The sequence below is a fragment of the Sus scrofa genome, chromosome X (genome assembly GCF_054392235.1).
Source record: "Sus scrofa isolate SSC_HxYL_T2T_F1_AM1 chromosome X, Sscrofa_HxYL_maternal_Yorkshire_Landrace_v2.0, whole genome shotgun sequence".
NCBI lineage: Eukaryota > Metazoa > Chordata > Mammalia > Artiodactyla > Suidae > Sus > Sus scrofa.
The window spans coordinates 14739296-14762858 of record NC_139401.1 but is presented as its reverse complement, the minus strand read 5'-3'; the positions used below and the strand labels follow the sequence as shown (position 1 = coordinate 14762858).

General features: G+C 39.5%; 1 protein-coding gene across 22 annotated transcripts in view; it reads left to right on the top strand.

The window, feature by feature from the left end:
- Window positions 1–23563, top strand: part of FANCB (FA complementation group B) — a 742096-nt gene that overhangs the window by 310046 nt on the left and 408487 nt on the right. For all 22 annotated transcript variants that reach the window (XR_014835726.1, XR_014835725.1, XR_014835754.1 and 19 more), the window contains one exon: window positions 2675–2763. The gene's annotated coding sequence lies outside the window, so the exon portion shown is untranslated. The remainder of the gene's footprint in view (window positions 1–2674; window positions 2764–23563) is intronic.

Below are 23563 nucleotides of genomic sequence, written 5' to 3'. Positions count from 1 at the left end.
AGGGAGTCGAAAGGTACAAACTTCCAGTTATAAAGTAAGTCATGGGGATGTAATATACAGTATGGTGATTGAAGTTAACAATAATATTGCAGAATTCCCAGCATGGCACAGTGGTTAACAAATCTGACTAGGAACCATGAGGTTGCAGGTTTGGTCCCTGCCCTTGCTCTGTGGGTTAAGGATCCAGCGTTGCCGTGAGCTGTGGTGTAGGTTGCAGACGTGGCTCGGATCCCGCGTTGCTGTGGCTCTGGCATAGGCTGGTGGCTACAGCTCCGATTCCACCCCTAGCCTGGGAACCTCCATATGCCGCAGGAGTGGCCCAAGAAATGGCAAAATAGCAAAAAAAATAATAATAATAGTGCAAGTTGCTAAGAGAACATGTCTTAAAAGTTCTCATCACAAGAAAAATGTTAAAACTATATATAGTGACAGATAACTTTGGTGATCATTTCACAATATGTACAAATATGGAATCATTGTGTTGGACACTTGAAACTAATATAGTTGTATGCTAATTATACCTCAAAAAATGGATAGAGAAGTCTCAAATTAAACTTTCGTAGCACAAAACAAAAACTATGGATAATCAAAAAGGAAAACACTAAAAGCTAAAATTATAATATTAAAAATACAGATGAAGAAAAATGTATCATTTATATCAACTCAAGTACATTGACAGAAAAAAGACAGAGTTCCTGGAAGATGGGGCTCTCTTATAGCTGCTGTTCTTTCCAGTTATTAGTAATGGCTCCACTCTTGTGCCTTCAGGCTTAGGAGGGTAACAGCTCCCCTCGTTGTTGGCTTCTGATTAGCTTACTTTAATGCTGACCACAGGCCTTTATAAATAGTCCTTTTAGTAAACTGTGTTCACTGAACCCATACAGGTCACCATTGCCCACCCATGGATCACATTCCCAACTCTTCTCTCTGATCTTTAACTTCCTTTCCTATTCTTTGCGTCTGTTTTGCAAGGTGCGATTCAACTTTACTTTCTCTTCTTGCTATCACCTCTAGCACATGTTTTCTATGCTCTAGTATGATTTTTACATTTGGTTTTAAATTCATATAGAATATTTGGTTAAGTGTAAGACATTTCACCTAAAGATGACACAGAAATCCATTCTTCATATTTCTCACAGCCTTTGGTCCAGGAAGAGGCACTAGTTAGGAGCAAGAATTGAGATTTTAACTCATTATTTCTTGATTTGCTTCTCTTTCTTTCTAACCTTTATTGTTTTCTTCCAGTCTTAACCCATGCATTCATTCCTATTTTTATTCTTATAACCCTTTAAGTCCTGAGCATCCGTTTATAAAGTCACTAAATTAGATTACTGATGACAAAGAAAAGGGCTCTGAGTTTATGAGTCTGGAAGCCCTTTGCTCTCCCAGTATAGCAAAGTCTGAATTTTTCACCCTTCAGGGCAAAACACAGAGCTCATCTTAAACATTTTTGGGGGCTTATCAAAGAAAGGAGGTCAATTTACTTGGAAAGTGCTATCGTGTTTACTTAAACTAAACAGTGTTGTTAATTCTTTTACTGTATCTTTAAAAATTCAAGTGAAAGATGATGCTCTAGGGTCACATAGTACATGAGGCTGTTGGACCATAGAGGATAAGTAAAAAGGAGGCTGGAATGGATTTTTAGAACAACTTTATACTTCAGTCTGTTACAGTAATGTCTCCTTTTATACTCTCGAGGGCCAGCTTATGTTCTTCAATATGTGGCCAGAACACACTCTGTAGAGGATGATAGGGAGAGGGAGGATTTCTTAGCCCATAGTAGAAGGGTCAAATTCAGTTTTCCTGGAAATAAGCTTAAGAGGCATCTGTCTGTACCCCTCTTTAGGGAGGAGTGAGAGCAGTGAAGGGAGGGGATATTCTGGGGTCACCCCAAATGTGGAGGGCATTGTGATTGTTTCTGATGTCATCTCTAGAGGAAGCTTGAACTTCAGAGTTGTGTTTGAATCCTGCTTCTGTGATTTACTAGAACCAGGCATGCTGGATAAAACCAGATTTCCTGAGGTATTCTCATTTTGGTGACCTTGAAATCATATATTCATTCAACAGGTATTTCATTGAGTGCCTACTATGTTCCAGACCTATTTTGGGCATGGGGAATGTTAAAAGTGGAGGTAATACGGAGTCCCTAACCTTACAGAATTTACCATGACTTTGTAGGCCGGACTCCTCTCCAGCCATCAGTTGACCCTAAAAGGGCTAAATGGCACATTGCCCCTCTTGTGTCCATAGGCAATCATGCAAAATGCACTAATTAAATGTCTCCACAATGACTGTGTGCTTCAGGAATGGCCTGGTGCCAATGCCTTGAAAAGACTGTGCTCCAAATGGCACTCTTGTCCTGAAGCTAATGGATAAAGTGACCGCAGCATACGCCTAGAATTGATTGTTTTCTTTTGATTTAATCAATTCCCCTCCCCTCCTCCCCTGAAAATGTTAATGCTTTCTCTCTACTACGCTACTATACCTTAACATGAAGAGAATCAAATTTCCCCGTCTGACTTTTAATTATCCCCTGACAGCTTTGGGAAATGGCATGGGTAACACAAATCAGAAATGCCAGTTGGCCCTGGAATGCATCCTGCGTGCTTTTGAAACAGATTTTCTGAGTTATGTTTTGAACAAATGTTAACATTAATTTGTGTTTTCTTAACAGACACCAGCAGATGAGCCGAAAAGAGAAAAAGGTCCTTCACAAATATGTTGGTGATGGCAGGACTTTCAAGGATTAACCATGCCATGAAGGTAATGGGCCAACAGAAAAGGGACAGGTCGAGTAATATTTCTTAAGGATGTCTTTCCAGGCAACGTATGCTATACTGTGTATTGGATAGTTTCCTCCACTGAGGCCCCATTCCTATCATTGCTTCTCTAAGTATCTATGGAAAAGACTCATTTTTTAAAAGAAAATTTCTAATCTAAAAGTTTCTGAGTTCTAACTCTCAATTTCTGTACTCTTTTTCATCACAAACCAGTAATGGTCCATGAACCACACTTTGATTAGCCTGGTTCTAAGTAAATAATGGTCAGCACCTTTTAATGGGCAACATTATGCCAAATGTTTTATAAATATCATAATTTAATCTTCAGAACAGTCCTGTGAGGCAATTCTTCTTTTCTGTTTTACAGATGAAAAATGAAGTTTAGACAGAGTTTAGGTTATAGGCTGAAAGTCACAAAATGAATCTAGGTTGGAATGCTTCCTCCTGACTCAAATCCATCCACCGCCATTTTTTCTTAAGGATGAGCAAGTAGTAAGGTTGGATGGTTGCAATGTGCAGGGTTACTGACAGACAGTGACATCAGGAAGAATCAGATTCGATAGTCCAAGGTCACAAATTAATGCTGGAAGCAAAAGACCAGGAGAACCAGGTCAGGCATGAGTCAGAAACTAGATAATTGAAGATAAGAATGGTTGAAACTGGGTTGGCTGCCAGGCTTTGGAGTGTTCCTTGTAAGCAACTACCCCAATAAAAAATTGGAAAAAAAAGATTCTCCTTTTGTTAAGATTCTTTTACTGCCTAAAGCAACCAAAGATATTCTTATTAACAGCTGTTACCTGATTCTTCTACCGCATTCCATTATACTCTCTGGATCTCACTATAACTCTGTGGTCCTGATTCTTTTAAGATGTTAAGGTCATCAATATCTATCCATAACACTTTACTCTATATGGCAGAGGGAAGGACATATCCTTTAGTGCGATTTGAGGCTCGGTTGGAGAGTCTTTATCCTCATGGAAACCAAATGGTGTACTATTCAGGGTCATACAATTCAAGAACTTGGCTCCTCATCATCAGAGCATCCTCCTCACCTGGAAGCTCATCCTATGAGACCAGTAGAACTGAGAGTAGATCACCCCCTATGGCTGGAAGGTGGGTAGGGAGAGGTATTAGTCAGCTATTTGCACGGAGAGAAGAGGACTTCACTAGGGAATTAGCTCCCAGGAAGACCCAATGGAAACAAAGTGTGGTGTCTTAGGGCTGGATCAGTCCCCTGGGAGCAGGGGACATTAAAGCTAATAATAGAAACTTGCATTGCAAGCTAAAGTCAAGGAAGAAATGCAAGGTGGAAAATGGTATAGGAGAAGCTGAAGAAAGTGCCTTGTCAAAGTAGGGGTGCAAGGCAAAGGGGGAGAGCCAAGGAAAAAGAGTCTGAGCAGGAGGAGGTAGTAGGTCAGATGTCATAGATAAGATGAACACTTGTCCAAGGCCTAGGAATAAGTATTACATTCAAATGGTAGAAAATACAGAAAAGCACTCACACACTGTCTCTCTAAGAAATCAGTTGCCCATAATCCTGCCTTCCAGAGATGATTATTTCAGAGTGTTTCTATATGTGATTTGACTTTGAAAGTAAGCAAAGCCCATTCAAGCTGGCTCTTTGAATGTGTTTGCAGTAGTGTGTGTGTGTGTGTGTGTGTGTGTGTGTGTTGAAGAGACAGAGAGCTGTAGAGGCCAGAGCTCTGAAAATAGGGGCAGCTAATCCATTTCTGTAAATTAGTGATAATGTTGCAGATGGCCAAGGCATCGTGGGATTTCTGACCCAGAGAGAACTTGAAGATCATCCAGTTGGTAGTTTTAAAAGTCTGCTCTTCAGAGATGTATTGGTTCAGCACAGACGTCTCAGGGGCTGTCTGGGGCAGAATAGGGGAGGGTTGAGTGTAGAGCAAAGGGGTTATAGGTCCCCTGCCAGGCTTCAACCTAGTGGCTCTGCTTTAACTCCTGGATATATTCCTTTTTGGGATAAGATTTCACTTGAGGAAAGGATTCTGCTGCTTTTAAAAGAGAAAGATAAAAGCAATTGAAGGCCATGCAATCATCTGGCAGATAAAGAAACAGATCCAAAGAGATGAAAGGTCATTTAGAAGATCTCATGGCCAGGTATGGTGGCTATAAGGAGCATCCTTGAGTCCCTCGTCCTTCTCTGACTTTGCCCCTAGATCAGCTGTATTCTTGCACAATCTTCTTTAGAATAGCCCTCCTCTTACTCAGAAAACATCTGACCTTGGCTTAGGTTTATACAGCAACAGGGTAATCTACCATCCCTGTTTTCCTGGGTCTCAAAGGTTGCCCTGGCTGTCAAACTTTGAGTGCTAAAACTTAGAAAGCCCCAGACAAACCAGGGCACTTGGTCACCCTATCAAAAAGCCCTTGATTGCCAGATTTTTCTTTACTAACAACTCTGTTTTTTGTTGCTGGAATCCTGAGTAAATTTTGGTCTCACTTAAGAGCCTCAGAGAGTCCTTCAACCTTGAGACCAGTCTTTGAGCCTGGCTTTTTCAATTCTGCCTTCTGGCCTCAAGGTTTCTGATTCTTACTTGTGTAGATGCATCCTGTCTGCTTACTTCTATCCTGGACAACACCCTCTGTCCAGACTTGATTTTTTCCCCACAACCTCTGGAATCCAATCACATGTAGTCATGGAAGATGTAACTGAGTATCATTTGCTGTCCATGCGAATTTCAGTAACTGTGAATTGCTGGCTACTTTCCTAATCAGTCCTGCCAAACTTCTCATACATTCTGGAAGGTCCTAGACCCAAATTCAGACTTGCGTCAAGAGCTTCTTTCCATCAACTTTTTTCTCTTCATTACTGACAGTTTTGGGAAATACTGTATCTTGGCTGGTAGAAATCAACCTTGTATGTTATCCCCCATGCAGTCCATGACCTGAGTGCTTAGACCAATCAGATTAGTAGGGAATAATTTTTAAATGTATTTTTAATTAAAGTGTAGTTGATTTACAATGCTGTGCCAATTTCTGCTGTACAACAAAGTGACCCAAGCATACACATGTGTACATTCTTTTTGTCATATTATCTTCCATCATGTTCTATCCCAGGAAATAGGATATAGTTCCCTGTACTGTACAGTAGGTCCTCATTGCCTGAGGAGGAGGGGAAGGGAGTGGGATGGACTGGGAGTTTGGGGTTAGTGGATGCCAAGTATTACATTTAGAAGGGGATACTTTTTAAAAAACTCCATATATCAAGCAACTAGAAAGTCTCTTTAGACCACTGCTGATCAGTATATCTAAAATTTTCTTACCATTTAGTTTTACCTTAAGAAGACTTGCTACATAGCATCCAAAGAGGGTTTTGTTAAGTAACTCAAGCATGGAATTGTAAAGTCTTATTTGACGAGAACTCTGCCAAAGTGCTCCTATTACTTCACTCAGCATTTGGCCTGTGGGGAGAACCTTGTGGCCTCTGCTCTGCTCATCTGCCCACTCAAATCTATTCTAGGCTCACTTGGTAGATTCTGATCGGAACTATTTTTCAGAGACTCAGATATGTTCTTTTTCAAAAACAAAAAAACCAGTCCAGTTCACCTCTGTGCCTCTCCTGCTCTTTCCAGCTGCAGAGATGGCACTCAGACCTCTGTGCTTAGGGGATGCGATTAGAGACATGAAATGACATTGAAATTCAAGCCATAGAGCATTCAAGTTCAACTAGCATGTGAAAGATCATGGTGATTTTCTTTCCATTCAGTAAACACGGAGTTTTATTTTTGACCCTTCATTTCTAGTTTCTTTGGAGGGGGAAAATCACTTTACTTCCCACCAAGCCTAAACAGTGAGATAGACATCAGTGATATTGTAAACACGCTATGGGGAAGAAAATCTTAGTAGCTACATCAGTGGAAGAAATAATAAAGGGGGTAATTTCAAAATGGAATTTAGGATTGTAGCTCACAGCACACTGCCTTGGGACTCATCGGATACCAACATCTTTTTCTATAGATTAGGAAAGTGAGAGTCAGATCCAAGTGGTAGTTCTCCACTCTCATTGCACATGAAATCTATCTGGTAGTGGTAGAAAATAGGGATGCCTGAGCCCCACCTCCAGAGCCAACCCGATTGGTCAAGGATGGAGACTGGCATCCTTTTTTTTTTTGCCATTTATTAAATTTTTTGATGTTTTAGTTAAAGTTTAATTTTTTCAAATTGTAATTAATTTTTAAATTTTATTTTATTATTTTTATGTTTGCTTTTTAGGGCCGCACCCGAGGCATATGGAAGTTCACAGGTTAGGGGTGGAATAGGAGGTGTATCTGCTGGCCTATACCACAGCCACAGCAGTGTGGGATCCGAGCCACGTCTGTGACCTACACCACAGCTCACAGGAATGCCAGATCCCTGAGCAAGGCCAGGGATCGAACCCACATCTTCATGGATGCTAGTTAGATTCGTTTCCACTGAGCCATCATGGGAACACTCTAACTGTACAGTGGGAAAATTAAAATAAAATAAAATAATTTTTATTGAAGAGTAGTTGATATAGGAGCTCCTGTTGTGGCCCAGCAGTAACAAACCCGCCTAGTATCTATGAGGACTCAGGTTTGATTCTTGGCCTCGCTGAGTGGGTTAAGGATCTGGTGTTGCAGTGAGCTGTGGTGTAGGTCAAAGATGTGGCTTGAACATTGCTATGGCTGTGGCTGTGGCTGTGGCTGTGGCCAGCAACTGCAGCTCTGATTTGACTGTTAGCCTGGGAAATTCCATGTGCTGTGGGTGTGGCCCTAAAAAGACAAAAAAAAAAGAATTTAGTCGACATACAATATTGGCTTCAGGGGTACAACATATTGTTCTGACATTTAAATACATTATGAATTGATCACCACTATAAGTCTGGTAAACATATATCACTGTACAAAATTATCATATTATTGACCACGTTCCTTTTTACTGTAAGTTACATCCCTGCGACTTATTTTGTAACTGGAAGTTCATACCTCTTAATCTGCATCACCTGTTTTGCTCCACCCCTCCTTCCTTCCCCTCTGGCAACCACTAGTTTCCTCTCTGTCTCTGAATCTGTTTCTATTTTGTTTTGTTTATTTGTTTTTTAGATTCTACATGTAAGCGAAATCACATGATATTTGTCTTCCCATGTCTAAATTATTTCACTTAGCATAATACCTTCTGGGTCCATCCATGTTATTGTAAATGGCAATATTTCATTCTTTTTTGTGGCTAACATTCCATTGTGCATATGTACCACATCTTCTTTTATATATATATATATATATATATATATATATATATATATATATATATATATAATTTTCCCACTGTACAGCAAGGGGGTCAGGTTATCCTTACATGTATACATTACAATTACATTTTTTTCCCCACCCTTTGTTCTGTTGCAACATGAGTATCTAGACAAAGTTCTCAATGCTATTCAGTAGGATCTCCTTGTAACTCTATTCCAAGTTGTGTCTGATAAGCCCAAGCTCCCGATCCCTCCCACTCCCTCCCCCTCCCATCAGGCAGCCACAAGTCTCTTCTCCAAGTCCATGATTTTCTTTTCTGAGGAGATGTTCATTTTGTACCACATCTTCTTTATCCATCCATCTGTTGATGGACCCATGTTGCTTCCATATCTTGGCTAAATAATGCTGCAATGAACAGGGGTGCAAATATCTTTTTGAATTAGTGTTTTCAATTTTTTTTCAGATAAATACCCAGAAGTGGAACTGCTGGATTGTATGGTAGTTCTATTTTTAACTCTTCGAGGAACTGCCATAGTGTTTTCCATAGTGGCTGCACTGATTTACAGTCCCACCAATAGTGCATAAGAGTTCCCTTTTCCCCACATCCTCCCCAACATTAGCTATTTCTTCTCTTTTTGATAATAGCCATTCTGACAGGTGTTAGGTAATAGCTCATTGAAGTTTTTATTTCATTTCCCTGGTGATTGCTGATGTTGAGAATCTTTTCATGTGCCTCTGGGGAAAAATGTTTATTCAGGTCCTCTGCCCATTTTTAATTGAATTGTTTGTTTTCTTGATTTTGAGTTGTTTGAGTTCTTTATGTATTTTGGATATCAACCCCTTATTGGACATATCATTTGCAAATATCTTCTCTTATTCCTATGTATTAGGTATTTTATTCTTTTTGATGGAATTGTAAATAAGATTGTTTTCTTATTCTCTGATAGCTTGCTATTAGTGTATAGAAATGCAACAGATTTCTGTATATTGATTTTGTATCCTGCAAATTTACTGAATTCCTTTATTAGTTCTAATATCTTTTTGGTTGCATCTTTAGGGTTTTCTACATATAGTATCGTGTTATCTGCAAATACGCACAAGTTTACTTCTTCCTTTCCAGTTTGGATGCCTTTTCTTTTCTCTCTTTTCTTGGTCTGATTGCTGTGGCTAGCGCTTCCAATACTATGGTGAATAAAAGTGGTAAGAGTGGGCATCCTTGTCTTGCTTCTGATCTTAGAGGAAAAGCTTTCAGGTTTTCACAATTGAGTATGATGTTAGCTATGGGTTTGTCATAGATGGCCTATATCATGTTGAGGTAGGTTCCTTTTACACTCACTTTTTTGATGGTTTTTGTCATAAATGGATGGTGAATTTTGTCAAATGCTTTTTCTGCATCTATTGAGTTGGTTAAATTATTTTTATCCTTCATTTTGTTAATGTAGTGTATCATACTGATGCATTCGTAGATCTTGAACCACACTGATGGTTTTTTAAAAGCCTTCCCCCAGGCGGTTCTCATACACAGCCGTTGTCCAGAATCCCTGTTTTAAAGCTCATTGGCAGAGTGGAATAGGATGAGGCCATGTGAGACCCAGATCAGAATTGTGTCCACAGCCCACATGCTGCCACCTTGCAGAATGCTGGCCACTGGCATTGCAGAGATCACTGGAGTTAGATGAGCCACAACCATGCAGGAGAAGGAAAAAATGTTGCAGCCAGGAATCGAGTAAGACAGAGAAGGCTAGCTCAGTGTAAGGCAACACCAAGCATTTTCCAAGAGACACAGGACACACAAGAACATGCTGCCATATTCCATACCTCAGTTTGGATTTACCCTGATTGTAGTCCCCTCTGAAAAGTGATGTTAATCATCTAGCAAACAGAGTGATGGTGCAGCTCCTTCAAGAGGCAGATGCTTAGAATCCTCTTCCTTTCCAGAGGATCCAAGGGATCAGAACATTCCTGCCAACTGCTTAAGTCAGCAGATTCACTAAGCCCCTTTTACCACCCTGTCCCTCTGTGCCTGCTGGACAGTGAGCAGCACTAAAGAAACCCCCTAGTTCTGCAGTGTACCCTAGAACCCAATACACTACCTCATGTAGGGGCAACTCCTCATTATTTGCTTGTTCCATGCTGGTGAGTTCATCTGCTCATTAAGTTTCTTTGTCACCCACAAATCAATACAGTGCTTTCATGGTAATTTGTGGTAATATGCAGGGAAACAAAAGCCTTTAGCCACCCAAGCCCACGGCATGCTTGCAGCTGGTGAACAAGTGAAAGGGCTGCCTACTTGTGTTTGCTTTCACACTGTAAACAAGTGTCCTCGTCTTGGTCAATTTAGTGCCTCCTGCTTTAAAACTTTGTGCGCTTTTTCTTAGTGATTTAACTGTTGAAATTGGCTCCCAATGACAATGCTGTGGTACTGTCCAGTGTTGCTAAACACAGGAAGGCTGTGATGAGCTAAGAAAATCTGTATGTTCGATAAGGTTTGTTCTGGCTTGAGTTATAACGATGTTGAATGTGAGGTCAATGTTAATGAATCAAGTATATATATATTATATACATATTTTAAATAAGGTATCTTGAACAAAAACATACATAAAGATAGGTTATGTATTGATCAGTTGATGAAAATGTTGTGACTGGAAACTCTCAGTAGTAATCTTTGCTAATTCAGTGTCCATGATGACTTAATAGAACATAACGAAAGCAAATAAGGAGAACCAACTGTATATGGCATGTGCTTAATGAATCCTTGTTGGGCAAATGAGCAACTGAATAAAAATCGAAAATCTACATGTTTTACGTATACAAAATTTTTAATGTATACTTACATCACATTTGGGATCTCAAAGAGACCAACGTTAGCTTACCTTTATTGAGTGCTGCTATGAACCAGGCAATTGGAGTATATATTATATTCTTTAATCTTCACAACAGTCCTATGAGAAAAACACTTATCTTCTTCATCTTACAGAGAGGGTAACAGGCCCAAAGAAATGAAGGAGCTTGGTCAAAGTTCCTCAGCTAGAAACAGATGAATGTATACTTGAATCCAGGCAGCTTGACTACTGTTATAGGCTGCATTGTGTCTGCCCAAAATTCGTGTGTTGAAGTCCTACCCACCCAGGACCTCAGAATGTGACTGCATTTGGAGAAAGGGTCTTTAAAGAAGTGATTAATCAAATACCTGGGAATACACCTGACCAAGGAGGTAAAGGACTTATATGCCGAGAACTATAAAACATTAATCAAGGAAATTACAGATGATGTAAAGAAATGGAAAGATATTCCATGCTCCTGGGTTGGAAAAATTCATATTGTAAAAATTGCCATACTACCCAAAGCAATCTACAGATTCAATGCAATCCCTATCAAATGACCCATGACATTTTTCACAGAACTAGAACAAACAATCCAAAACTTTATATGGAACCACAAAAGACCCAGAATTGCCAAAGCAATTCTGGAGAACAAAAACCAAGCAGGAGGCATCTCTCTCCCAGACTTCAGGCAATATTACAAAGCCGCAGTCATCAAGACAGTATGGTACTGGTACCAAAACAGACAGACAGACCAATGGAGCAGAACAGAGAACCCAGAAATAAACCCAGACACCTTTGGTCAGTTAATCTTTGACAAAGGAGGCAAGAACATAAAATGGGAAAAAGACAGTCTTTTCATCAGGTATTGCTGGGAAACCTGGACAGCTGCATGCAGATCAGTGAAACTAGAACAAACCCTCAGACCATGCACCAGAATAAGCTCAAAATGGCTGAAAGACTTAAATATAAGACAAGATACCATCCAACTCCTAGAAGAGAACATAGGCAAAACTTTCTCTGACATCAACCTCACAAATGTTTTCTCAGGTCAGTCTCCCAAAGCCACAGAAATAAAAGCACAAATAAACCAATGGGACCTAATCAAACTGACAAGCTTTTGCATAGCAAAGGAAACCACAAAGAAAGCAAAAAGACAACTTACACAATGGGAGAAAATAGTTTCAAATGATGCAACTGACAAGGGCCTAATCTCTAAAATATACAAACAACTGATACAGCTCAACAGCAAAAAAGCCAACAACCCAATTGAAAGATGGGCAAAGGACCTGAATAGACATTTCTCCAAGGAAGATATGCAGATGGCCAACAAGCACATGAAAAAATGCTCAACATCGCTGATCATAAGAGAAATGCAAATCAAAACTACCATGAGATACCACCTCACACTAGTCAGAATGGCCATCATTAAGAAGTCCACAAATAACAAGTGCTGGAGGGGCTGTGGAGAAAAGGGAACCCTCCTGCACTCTTGGTGGGAATGTAAGCTTGTACAACCACTATGGAAAACAGTATGGAGGTACCTTAGAAAATTATACATAGAACTACCTTATGACCCAGCAATCCCACTCTTGGACATATATCCGGACAAAATTCTACTTAAAAGAGACACATGCACCCGCATGTTCATTGCAGCACTATTCACAATAGCCAAGACATGGAAACAACCCAAATGTCCATTGACAGATGATTGGATCAGGAAGATGTGGTATATATATACACAATAGAACACTACTCGGCCATAAAAAAGAATGACATCATGCCATTTGCAGCAACATGGATGGAACTAGAGACTCTCATCCTGAGTGAAGTAAGTCAGAAAGACAAAGACAAATACCATATGATATCACTTATATCTGGAATCTAATAGATGGCACATATCAACCTTTCCACAGAAAAGAAAATCATGGACTTGGAGAATAGATTTGTGGTTGCCAACGGGGAAGGGGAAGGAGTGTGAGGGACTGGGAGCTTGGGGTAAATAGATGCAGAATGTTGCCTTTAGGATGGATTAGCAATGGGATCCTGCTGTGTACTATGGAACTATGGTCTGGTCACTTATGATGGAACATGATAATGTGAGAAAAAAGAATGTATACATGTATGTCCAGTAGAAAATTTACAGAAAATTTAATTTTCCATTAAAGCAGCTATAATGGAAAAAAATAAAAATCATTATTAAAAAAACCACAATATATTCCAGAGTGAAGACTTCCTCTCAGTGCCTGCCTCTGCAGAACCCAACATGACACAGTTATGAAGTCTGTCACTCAACCGCATTTTAATGGAGATGCTAGAACTGTTTCAACACTGGCTTCATAGAGAGAAAAGATCATGAAAGGGAAGTGAGTTTAAGCTTTTTAAAGCTATCTGTTATAGTCAATGGGGTCCCAGATGGGCTATGGATCTGGAAAGTAGTCCTCATGATCCCTTTCCCACTGTTTTATCCCTATAGGCTTTGCTTTTCAAACACTGGCCTTTGTGACTGGGTCCTCTTTCTTGGCTGGATCATTGGTGTGTTTCTTGTCCAGCACAAGTCCTCCCCATTTTGCTTGTAGTTGTTAGTTGGCATCCCTCCCAGTGCTTTGTTCTGGCTTGGCCATCTTTATGTTCCACTTGGCTTTGGCCCAAGATCCAGCACTTTTCCTCCCTTGCCCCATTCTGGCAGGCAGTTCCAGAATCCCAGATTTAGCCATAGCCTCATTTGTAACTGTACTGCTACCTCCCTGGAGAAAACTGCCTCCAGTTGATGCTGACAAGTGTCTAGACTCTGAGCGATTTGGAGTCTGGGGCCATGTCTTATTTATCAGCCAGACTCTGATATTGGAGTTGTATTAGTTTGTTTAAAGAGTAGAAATTTATTTCCTCCCATTTCTGAAAGATAGAATTCCAAGATCAAGTTGCCAGCAGGTAGGAGTGATTTCTTCTGAGGGCCTCTCTCCTTGGTGTGTAGATGGCTGTCTCCTTCCTATGTCTTTATGTGGCCTTTCGTCTGTGCCTGTAAGTATCTTAATCTTCTCTTCTTGTAGGGACACCAGTCATATTGGATGATGATCAATGATCTCATTTAACCTTTTATTTTTATTTTCATTTGTTTATATATATATTTATTTCTCCTGTGCAGCATGGTAGCTGCTAGCTAGCATAGCTGCTAGCCTATACCACAGTCACAGCAACATGGGATCCTAGCCACATCTGTGACCTACACCACAACTCACAGAAACGTCAGATCCTTAACCCACTGAGTGGGGCCAGGGATTGAACCCATGTCCTCATGGATACTATGTCTGGTTCTTAACCTACTGAGCCACAACAGGAACTCCCTTAAGGGACACTTTTTGACAGAGTTCTTCTCCCTAGCTGTGATGTTGATGAGAGCAAGGAAATGGAGCACATGGGTCAGGGTGAGAAGTACATTTCAGGTCGATTGTCCTACACAATTAAAAAAAATTATTTTAAACAGCTTTATTGAGGTATAATTGACATATAATAAGGCAGAGGTTTTAAATTTTTGTCAATTTTCTCTAATTTTATGAATTGTGGTTTTGATGTTGTGTCTATGAAATCTTTATTGAACCCATACTCACATAGATTTTTCTTGTATATTTTCTTCTAGCACTTTCATAGCTTTAGATTTTTCCTTTAGCTGTATGCTCTATTTTGTGTGAATTTAGCAGTATGTTGTGAAACATGGTTCAAAGTTTATGTATTTGCCTATGGATATCCAATTGTTTCAGCAACTTTTGTTGAAAAAGATCACCCTTTCTCTGCTGAATTGCCTTTGCACCCCTGTTGAAAATAAGTTGTCTATACATGTCTGAGTATATTTCTTGTATCTGTATTATATTTCATTGATAGTTTTTTTTTCTGTTTTTGCTTATGCCATATTGTCTTGATTCGTGTAGTTTTATAATAAGACTTGAGTAGCCACATTTTTAAAAAACTAAGAAAATTTGAACTTTTTAACTTTTTAGCTGTGGACAAAATGTCCCCTCATTAAATAAAATGGCCTGAAAACTCCCAGCAAAGTATGTGGGGCTGATGGGAAGCTAGAAGCCCAATCAGCCACCCCCTCACTGTGTGTAAGGACTATGCTGCAGGCATGGGGTTCCACTGTTGTTTGCGAGGTCCAGGACCACATTGTATACCCTTCTCTGTCCTCAAAGACAAAAAACCCACTTCCCATAACCAGGCCCATGTGAATCCACATCCCAAGAATTGTAAACAACTGCACAGAGCTTGTTTTCTCCTCTTACTCTTAAGAGGAGTTCCTTTTAACAATTTAGAAACAAATAGCAGGGGTGCTGCTCTCTCTACTTTTGCCTTTTTTGCTTCCCTCCTTTGAAATCATTGGGCCAGCTCAGAGAAGCCAAGGTCAAGCTGTCCCAGTTATCAGATGATTTCTCTCTTCCATCTTGACCCCTCATCATCCCCTTCACATCATCTTTCCATGTGGTACAAGCATTTATTTGAGTGCCTTGGGCTCAGAGCTCTGGAGAGCATGCAGCTGTACTTTCTTTTTCCTCTTCTCTGCACTGAGACACCTGTAATAATGATCATCCTAAAATTAACCCAATCCATCAGATGCACACTGTTTGGTTGCCCCTCAAAGCTTTGTGTTTTTCTTGGCCAGTCCTCACTGGAATGGCATTGTACTGAACTAAATTTAACATGTGTACAATGAGAAGGTTTCGCCTCATTTTTATGGGACTTTGATGCTCTGGTATTTTGAACCAGCCAGACTGCAATAGCTCAAGTTGCCTAGTAACCACCCAAAGACCAGCACCAGAGTGAAACACAGAGAAGCCACGTTCCATAATAAAGAGAGCAACAGGAAGGAACAAGCAGGTCCAGGATCACAGCTGGGCTGGATTCATGCTCCTTGGAGGATGAGACGGACACGTCTTTGGTTAAGCTGCTAAATCCTCCATCTGTAAAATGGGCCTGACATTTGACAGCATGTCCCTCCAGCACATATTGTGAGGATTAATAAAGAATCCAGAAAACAGTTTGAATCCTTCAGACTAAATGCACTTGGGAAATATGTTGGATTTGTAATAATTTGGTGCTAGCACAAAGATAATGTTGGGAAGCAGGATCAGCTAAATCGCTGATTTCCGAGATTCTAAGGCAAACACAGTGTTAGCAGCCTCTCTGCCTGCCTTGTAGCTGAGATGAATGTTTAGACAATAATGTCAAGGATGGTAAGTAGTGATAAAGGCATTGAAAACTGAGGAAAAACATATCAAAGTCTTCAAAAATAATCTGAGTTATGATGTCTGAGGTCAGTGCACATACATGAGATTCAAACAGCATTAATTTGGCTGATCATAGAGAAGTCTGTCACTTCAAAGAGGAGAAACTCAGGATAAAGATGGATAGCACCATAAAGAGAATGTAAAATGGCTTCATTTGGGTTTCAGTCACCTCTTTCAATGCCAAGGTGGACTTTTGGGTCACCTAAGCCAATATGCATTAGTTGGGGTTCTGGTCCTCCCCTCCCCCTGCAGTCTGAGCATCTTTTTCACGCCCTTGCCATTACTCCAGGCAGAGCTTGCATTTTGCTCATACTCGTTTATTTTTTCTCCTCCCTCCCAAAAACATGCCAAATTCTTCACAGCTGCAGACATAAAGGCTCACAAACTTCTGCCCTTTCCTTTTTTTTTGGGGGGGGGAATCTCTTATATGGCTTTCAATGAAGTTTAGTGATATTTTTATAAGTACTGAATTTTTCTGGTTGAGATTTTTTTTATAGTTCTCTCAAATGATCTGAAAAATAATTATCCTGTAAACCGAATTCTCCTTTGTAAAAATGGATTGTTTTCTTTCCCAGGCCCACATTATTCATAAAGCCCCTAATGTGTCACCAGGCATCAAGAAGAACTGGATTCAAATCCCTTCTCTGTTGTTTCTTATGCATAGTTAAGGCAAATTCATCTTTCTCAATCTTAGATTGTCACTTACAAATGGATCATAATACACTCAAAAGTCATTGAGATTAAATAAGGATATATATGTGTAATATATGTACACACATAATATATATTACATATATAATAGGTATGTGCATATACATTACTTACACATATATATCCTTATATGTGAGGATAATACAGATATAGACATGAAATAGATACATATGGTCAGATATCTATATAGATATACAGCCAGAAATTTCATGTAAGTACTCAGTGTTGAATAAGCTTGTTTAGCAATAGTAATCTCTCTCTGCCATTTTTCCTGTTCTCAAACCAATCATGGCAGCTCTTCTAGAGGCTAGAGTAGGACCCTATGTCACCTAACAAAATCCATGTGTACATCTGTGCCTTTGGAGGAAATTTAAAACCACGTTCAAAAGTAAAACATGTGGTCCACCAGCCTATATTATAATTGTCTACCATGTTTAGCGAATCCAGCCACTTTGTCTGTTCCTCCACTCTATGCTGAGATCATTTGTTAATCACAAGTGCAAAAAGCATGGAGTTCCCCTTATGGCTCACGGTTAACCTGACTAGTATCCATGAGGACACGGGTTCCATCCCTGGCCTTGTTCAGTGGGTTAAGGATTCAGCGTTGCCATGAGCTGTGGTGTAGGATACAGACATGGCTTGAATCCCACATTGCTGTGTCTGTGGTGTAAGCCAGTAGCTGCATCTCTGATTTGACCCCTGGCCTGGGAACCTCCATATGCCACAGGTGCGGCCCTAAAAAGACAAAGGACAAAAGACAAAAAAAAAAAAAAAACCCAAGTGCAAAAAAACATGATTGTTAAAAAGGCAAAGAGAGACCACCTATTAAAAAAAAAAAAAAGCTTGTTTTGGTCCTTTCTTAAGGGGACAAGTTTTGACTATCTTATATGCAATGTTTTTAAGTGGTGTTTAACCATCAAAACCCACAGTCCCAGAGAGAGAGAAACCACCACGCTGAAAACCTTCAGGGGTTCTTTGGCCATTTGTGCCTTCTCTCTGGGCATTAGGGAACTTGTATGGAGACACATGATTGCCTTGGCTAAGTCTGATCTACCAACGAGGACTCTGAAAGACATTCATTTAATCACTTGTCCTGAAACTGCTGATGAAATTGCAGCCAGCTGAAGTGACATAGGAAGCCCAGTCCCTGCGCTTAGAGTGGGAAATGAAAGGAGAAATCCTACAGAGGGTTAATTTAAGATCAGGTACTATATGGTCACCCTCAGCCTCAGGACACCACGGAAATTCTAAATGCTGCCCTGACCCGCATTTGTTTTCTTCTAACACAAGAAATGTGGGAAATTCCACTCTGTGTCCCCTAAAAAACCCATATAGGTGCTTCTGTGGGGACAATTAATGCCTAAATCCCCAAAACTCCAATGACATGGGACTTCAAAGCTTTATTCTTTTCTTTAAAAAGCAAAACAGGAGTCTCTTTCACTTCTGTTCATTTTGCCCAGGACTTTACCAGCTTTAGCAGTGAAAGTCCTAGTCCCCGGAAGCCCTGCAGTCTCAGGAAAGCACCACAAGCTTTCCTATAAATAGAGCCATGGCTGGGAAATGTCACTCGTTCAATTTAGGAAAATCAAGAAAACAATTCTGGTCAGCCCATAATCTAATGCCATCTAAGATCTACTCCCTGTTCTCCAATTCAATAGTTAAACTTATTTTTGAGGCATGAACCCCTTTGCAAAACTGATAAAAGCTGTGAAAAGTCTTCCAAGGAAAACTATGTATATTCACATTGTTGAAGTATAGCTTAGATAGTGTATGAATCAAAAGGTCACAGCTTTGATAAATTTTCGCAAAATAAGTAGACCATATCAATAGCACCCAGATCAAAAATAGAACATTGTCAAAAAAAAAGTCTTACTAGTACCTTTATAGGACCTGTTTCCCCTTTCAGTCACTAGCCCACCAAGGGTAAATGTTAACCCAACTTCTAACACCTTACTTTTTGCCTGCTTTTGAATTTCATGTACATGAAATCATGTAGTATACACACTTTAATATTTGGCTTTTTAAAATTCAACATTATGCTTTTGAAATTAGACCATATTATATGTAGTTGAGTTGCTGTTCATGAACTTCCATGTATGTTTCATTAGATTAACATACCGCATTTTATTTATCCATTCCATCGTTCATGGACATTTGGGTCATTTTTAGATTTGAACTATTGTGAATAGTATCACTATAGACATTTTCATGCATGTCTTTGGGTGAACAAATGTGTGCATTTCTATAAGATATGAAGCAAAAACTAGAATGGCTGAGTCCCAAAATGTGCATATATTTAGCCTTAGTAGAGACCGTTTTTTATTTATTTTTAATTTACATATAGTAAAATTTATTTTTGTTTTGGCATAAAGTTCTTTGAGTATTGACAAACGCATAGAATCCTGTAACCATCACCACAATCAAGATTAAACAACAAAAGTTCCCCCACTTTCTGCCCTTCTTTAATCAACTCCTCACCTACACTTTCCCTGATAAAACACGGATCACTCTCTATAGTTGTGCCTCTTTTTTAAATAAATGGAATTATGCAGTATATCAACTCCTTTAGAATGGTTTCTTTAGCACGATGTATTTGAGATTCATTTATGTTGTTTATATATGCTTAGTTCAATCCTTTTTTATTACTTAGTAGCATTCCATTGTTTGGATCACTGTTAGTTCATCCATCTGTTAACGGATTTTTTTTTCCACTTTAAGGCTTCTATAAACATTCATATACATGTTTGTGTTTGAATGTAAGTTTCATTTCTCTAGGATAATTATTTAGGAAGAGTGGCTTATTTAGTGTTTTGCTGACCTTTATGAGAAACTGAAAAATTGTTTTCTGGAATGACTGTCCCATTTTGAGTTCCTATCAGGAATGGATTAGTGCTCCAGCTGCTTTGCACCCTCATCTGCACTTATTACTGTCAGGTTATTTTATGAGCCATTCTGATAGTTACAGAGTGATTTCTTATTGTTGGTTTAATGTACATTTCCCTAATGACTAATGATGTTGAACATACTTTCATGTGTTTACTTGCCATCCTCAGATAGTTACTTTACATACTTTGTTCAGGGTATTTTGTTTGTAATCAGTGGGAGGATAGAGTGAATGGTGCTTGCTCCATCTCAGGTAGTTGAGAAGTCCTCAATACCTTTTGAATCTAGTTTATTATACTCCTCAGCGACTGTGCTTTCGTTTGATCTCACAGATGACACAGCAAATAAATGGAGCATTAACAGCATGAGGAGTCCAGATGATATAAACACATCTCCATGACCCTCAAGGACATCTCTATGCCTTGAATCATGTCTCCCAGTTTGTTGAGAGTCTGCTGTTCTATATAAGCTCCTACAAAATTCCAGGGGGCAAAAGAACTTGAGGGAGTTAACTGAAAATATACCCCACACTTTTCTGGCTGTCGCCCCCATTTTGCTTCCCAAGGAGAAACGTTCACCCATTCCCCTTGGGTTATGGTATTTTAAATGGCTATCATAGAAAGTAACTGGATCTGCTTGGATGCTTTCTCCCTTTTCCACAGTTTGAATTGATGCAGTAGTTTTCAAGGAAGGGAAGGAAAAGGCTTTCCTTTAAAGGACACATAGTTCTCAATTAGGCTGCTTTGACAACAGAATTTGTAGGCATGGGTCAGGATGATGACAACACATTTGTCAACCTGGAGCTGGTCTCAAAACGTATTTCTGGGATAGCCAAAGCTTAAGTCTTAAGATGCCCAAGTATTGACATCCATTCTCACTTATTAGGCAGGATTACTTGAACCCACATGTAATCCTCTAGAAGGATGTCAGGTGTTTTGGATGGCTCCATGAACTCATCCAGGCTATGAGGATAGTGTTATTCAAAATATAGTGTGCAGACCTGCAGCACTGGCATCGCCTAGGAGCCTGTTAGAACTCACAGTGTTCAGGCAAACTCTTCTAAATCAGATCTCTTGGGGAGGATGCAGGAATTTGTATCTTAACAAGCTTTCCAAAGGATTCTTAAGCATTCTGAAGTTCAAGAACCACTGCTTAGTCATTTATACTTATCACAAAGCTGAATTTCAAAGCTGGAAATAGGAAATGAGATGTCTTTCCCAATACTTTCAAATTTCTACTGAGTGTTGATTTATTACTCTTTTAGGACCAGACTTCCCTACACTTAAAAAAAAAGAGGAACTAAGATTACTTCAGTAATAGCAGTGAACAAAACTTCCAACTGATGAGTGTGTAGCTCTCTTTTTACAATTATAGGTGGTAAAATAGTATTGTGAAGTGTAGGTAAAAATGCAACCCTATTTTTGAACTATTTTAGGAAATGACCACAATATAAAGTAATTTTTAAACAAAGAAAATTTCTTATTTTCCTTACAGTTAATGTTTTGGAAAGTAATATTCAGGAGTTCTTTGGTGCCTCAGCAGGTTAACGATCTGGTATCGTCACTGCTGTGGCTTGGGTTGCTGCTGTGATGCGGGTTTGATCTCTGGCCCAGGAACTCTGCATGCCATGGGCACAGCCAAAAAAATAATGACCAGAAAATGGGGGAAAAGGTAGAGCTATCTGTGGCGTATTTCCCTCAGGAAAGAAATTATTTTCTGAGTATAACAGTAGGGCAAATTGAACAAGTTTTAGAGTAATTCTGGATATCTTCTCAGTCTTAAGCCTAGTTAGAGGAATTTTGAGAGCTGAAATTAACTAGAGGGGAACTGGAAAAGCTGGCAAAAAGACAGAAGCCAGTCTTCTAAATTGGTCTTGAATTGGTCAGATGCTGCTAATAAATATTTATTGGGTGCTTATTATGGGCAGAGCATGTGCTTCATGCTGAGGCTGGCCATCATTATACCAATTTGGAAGTATGATAGGCTAGCCTTATAAAATGTCCACCAAAACTCATGTAGACAATAGAAGATAAAGTTTTCTTTTTCCCTCTGTACTCCCCTTCCATTCCTCTGCAGTCTCCCTACCCACCCCTTATCAAGGTATGTTTTCCTCCACAAGGAAACTCACATTACTGATTTAGCGTTAAGGCCACAGGACTTCCACTGTTTCTTTGTTTCATCCAGCAATGAAGAATCTCTAATTCACCTTCCTCCTTCCCAGTTACTACAAAAAAAAACATGCATTTTGCAAGCTGACGAACCGAAATACAGGGGGTAAAGGACCTGGACATGGACCTGCGTTAAAAGGGATTATAATTCAGAAGGATTTTATCTGTGGGTGAATTTTCTATCCCTGCTCTTCAAACTTTAAGCATAAGAGACATAGCACATGATATGTTTTTCCAATTAGTTTCTCTATGAAAAAATTCATTAGAGATGAATTAGTCTAAAATGTTTATGTTTTTCTTAAAAAGTAAAACATTTCTAAAAAAGAAGTAAATGAATCATCATATCTCATCTCTTGCTCTTGGGACTGGAGCTCAGGTGCACTACCAGTTTTAGTCCTCATTCTGCCACATCTAGACTTTTGCCCCACCTAGACTTCACCTACAGCACATTGAAGGAGAGGCATTGACTGTTAAACCAGAACCTCAGAGATATTTGGCACATTGCCCAAGCATCCTCTGGAGGAATCATAGTTGGTTACTCATCTTCCTGCAGCTTGAATGCCAGGCAGATGAGTAGCCTGAGAAAGAGGCAAAAGATTGTCTGAAAGGTAGGGGTGCCGACTAACAGACCAACTGGCTGCTGCCTGCATCCAGGAACACCTAGAGAAGTCAGAAGAAGGAGGAGGGAATGCTTGTGGGAGCGACTCAGTGGCCAGGTGCCTGGGATCCCTTGATTACTCAGCATGCTCCCTCTAGGTGCTGTTCTTCCCTTATGTTGGAAAAGAAATTGTAGTGTTAAAGGATTTTTCAGAAAGAGGAAGGAAACAGTCATTTTATATCAGCCAAAGGTTTTTTTCTTTGGTTGTGAGAGGGTTTTGTTTATTTTGTATCATTAACATCCCAGATATCTGTCCCAGGTTCTGCTCCAGCCATATTCTAATGTAATCAGTGGCTCCTGTTGCTCAAGGATATGGAAAGCCCATTTGTGGAGCTTAATTCACAATGTGAGAGGAGCCAGCTTTGAGGGTATTCAACCAGAGTTTCCTAATCCTTATGAGTTTGAGGACCCCTTTATACCATCAGAAAAATTTCCAAATCATCATATAATTTTACCTATGTTTCAAATATTCTTTGGTCGAGCAAATACTTGTACTAGGAAAATAAGTGATTACAGTTTCAAAACCAATTTTAAATGATTTTTACCTGATCAGTCACAGCAACTGAATACATTTGCAAGTAGCAGTCCATGTATAGGAAGATCTATTTTTATTGATGATGCAGCCAACATTTGGTGAGCAGAGGAATGAAAGGTCCTTTAGCATAGAAATCAGAATTTCAGAGTGTCTGAAATGCACAGATTTGAAGCCAGTGACTTAGACAATGAATGCTATTAAATAAAGAGGCGGATGAATAAATACAAAAAAGAAATAATTAGGGCGGGAGAGAAACAAACCTGGACTTGGTAAAACAGAAAGAAGCAAATCTCTTTGCTGATTCTGGAATTACATTATTTTGATTGGTAAAGGGGGAATTATTTTGTGATAATTCCTGTTATTGCTGCGAATATCTGTGATGAATTTAGGGGTACTTACTGCTTTTGAGTAAACAAACTGTTAATGGAGCCATCATAAGTCTTCGTGAAAAGTAGGTTTTAGCTATTACAATGGTTTTTAAAGACGGTTGTTA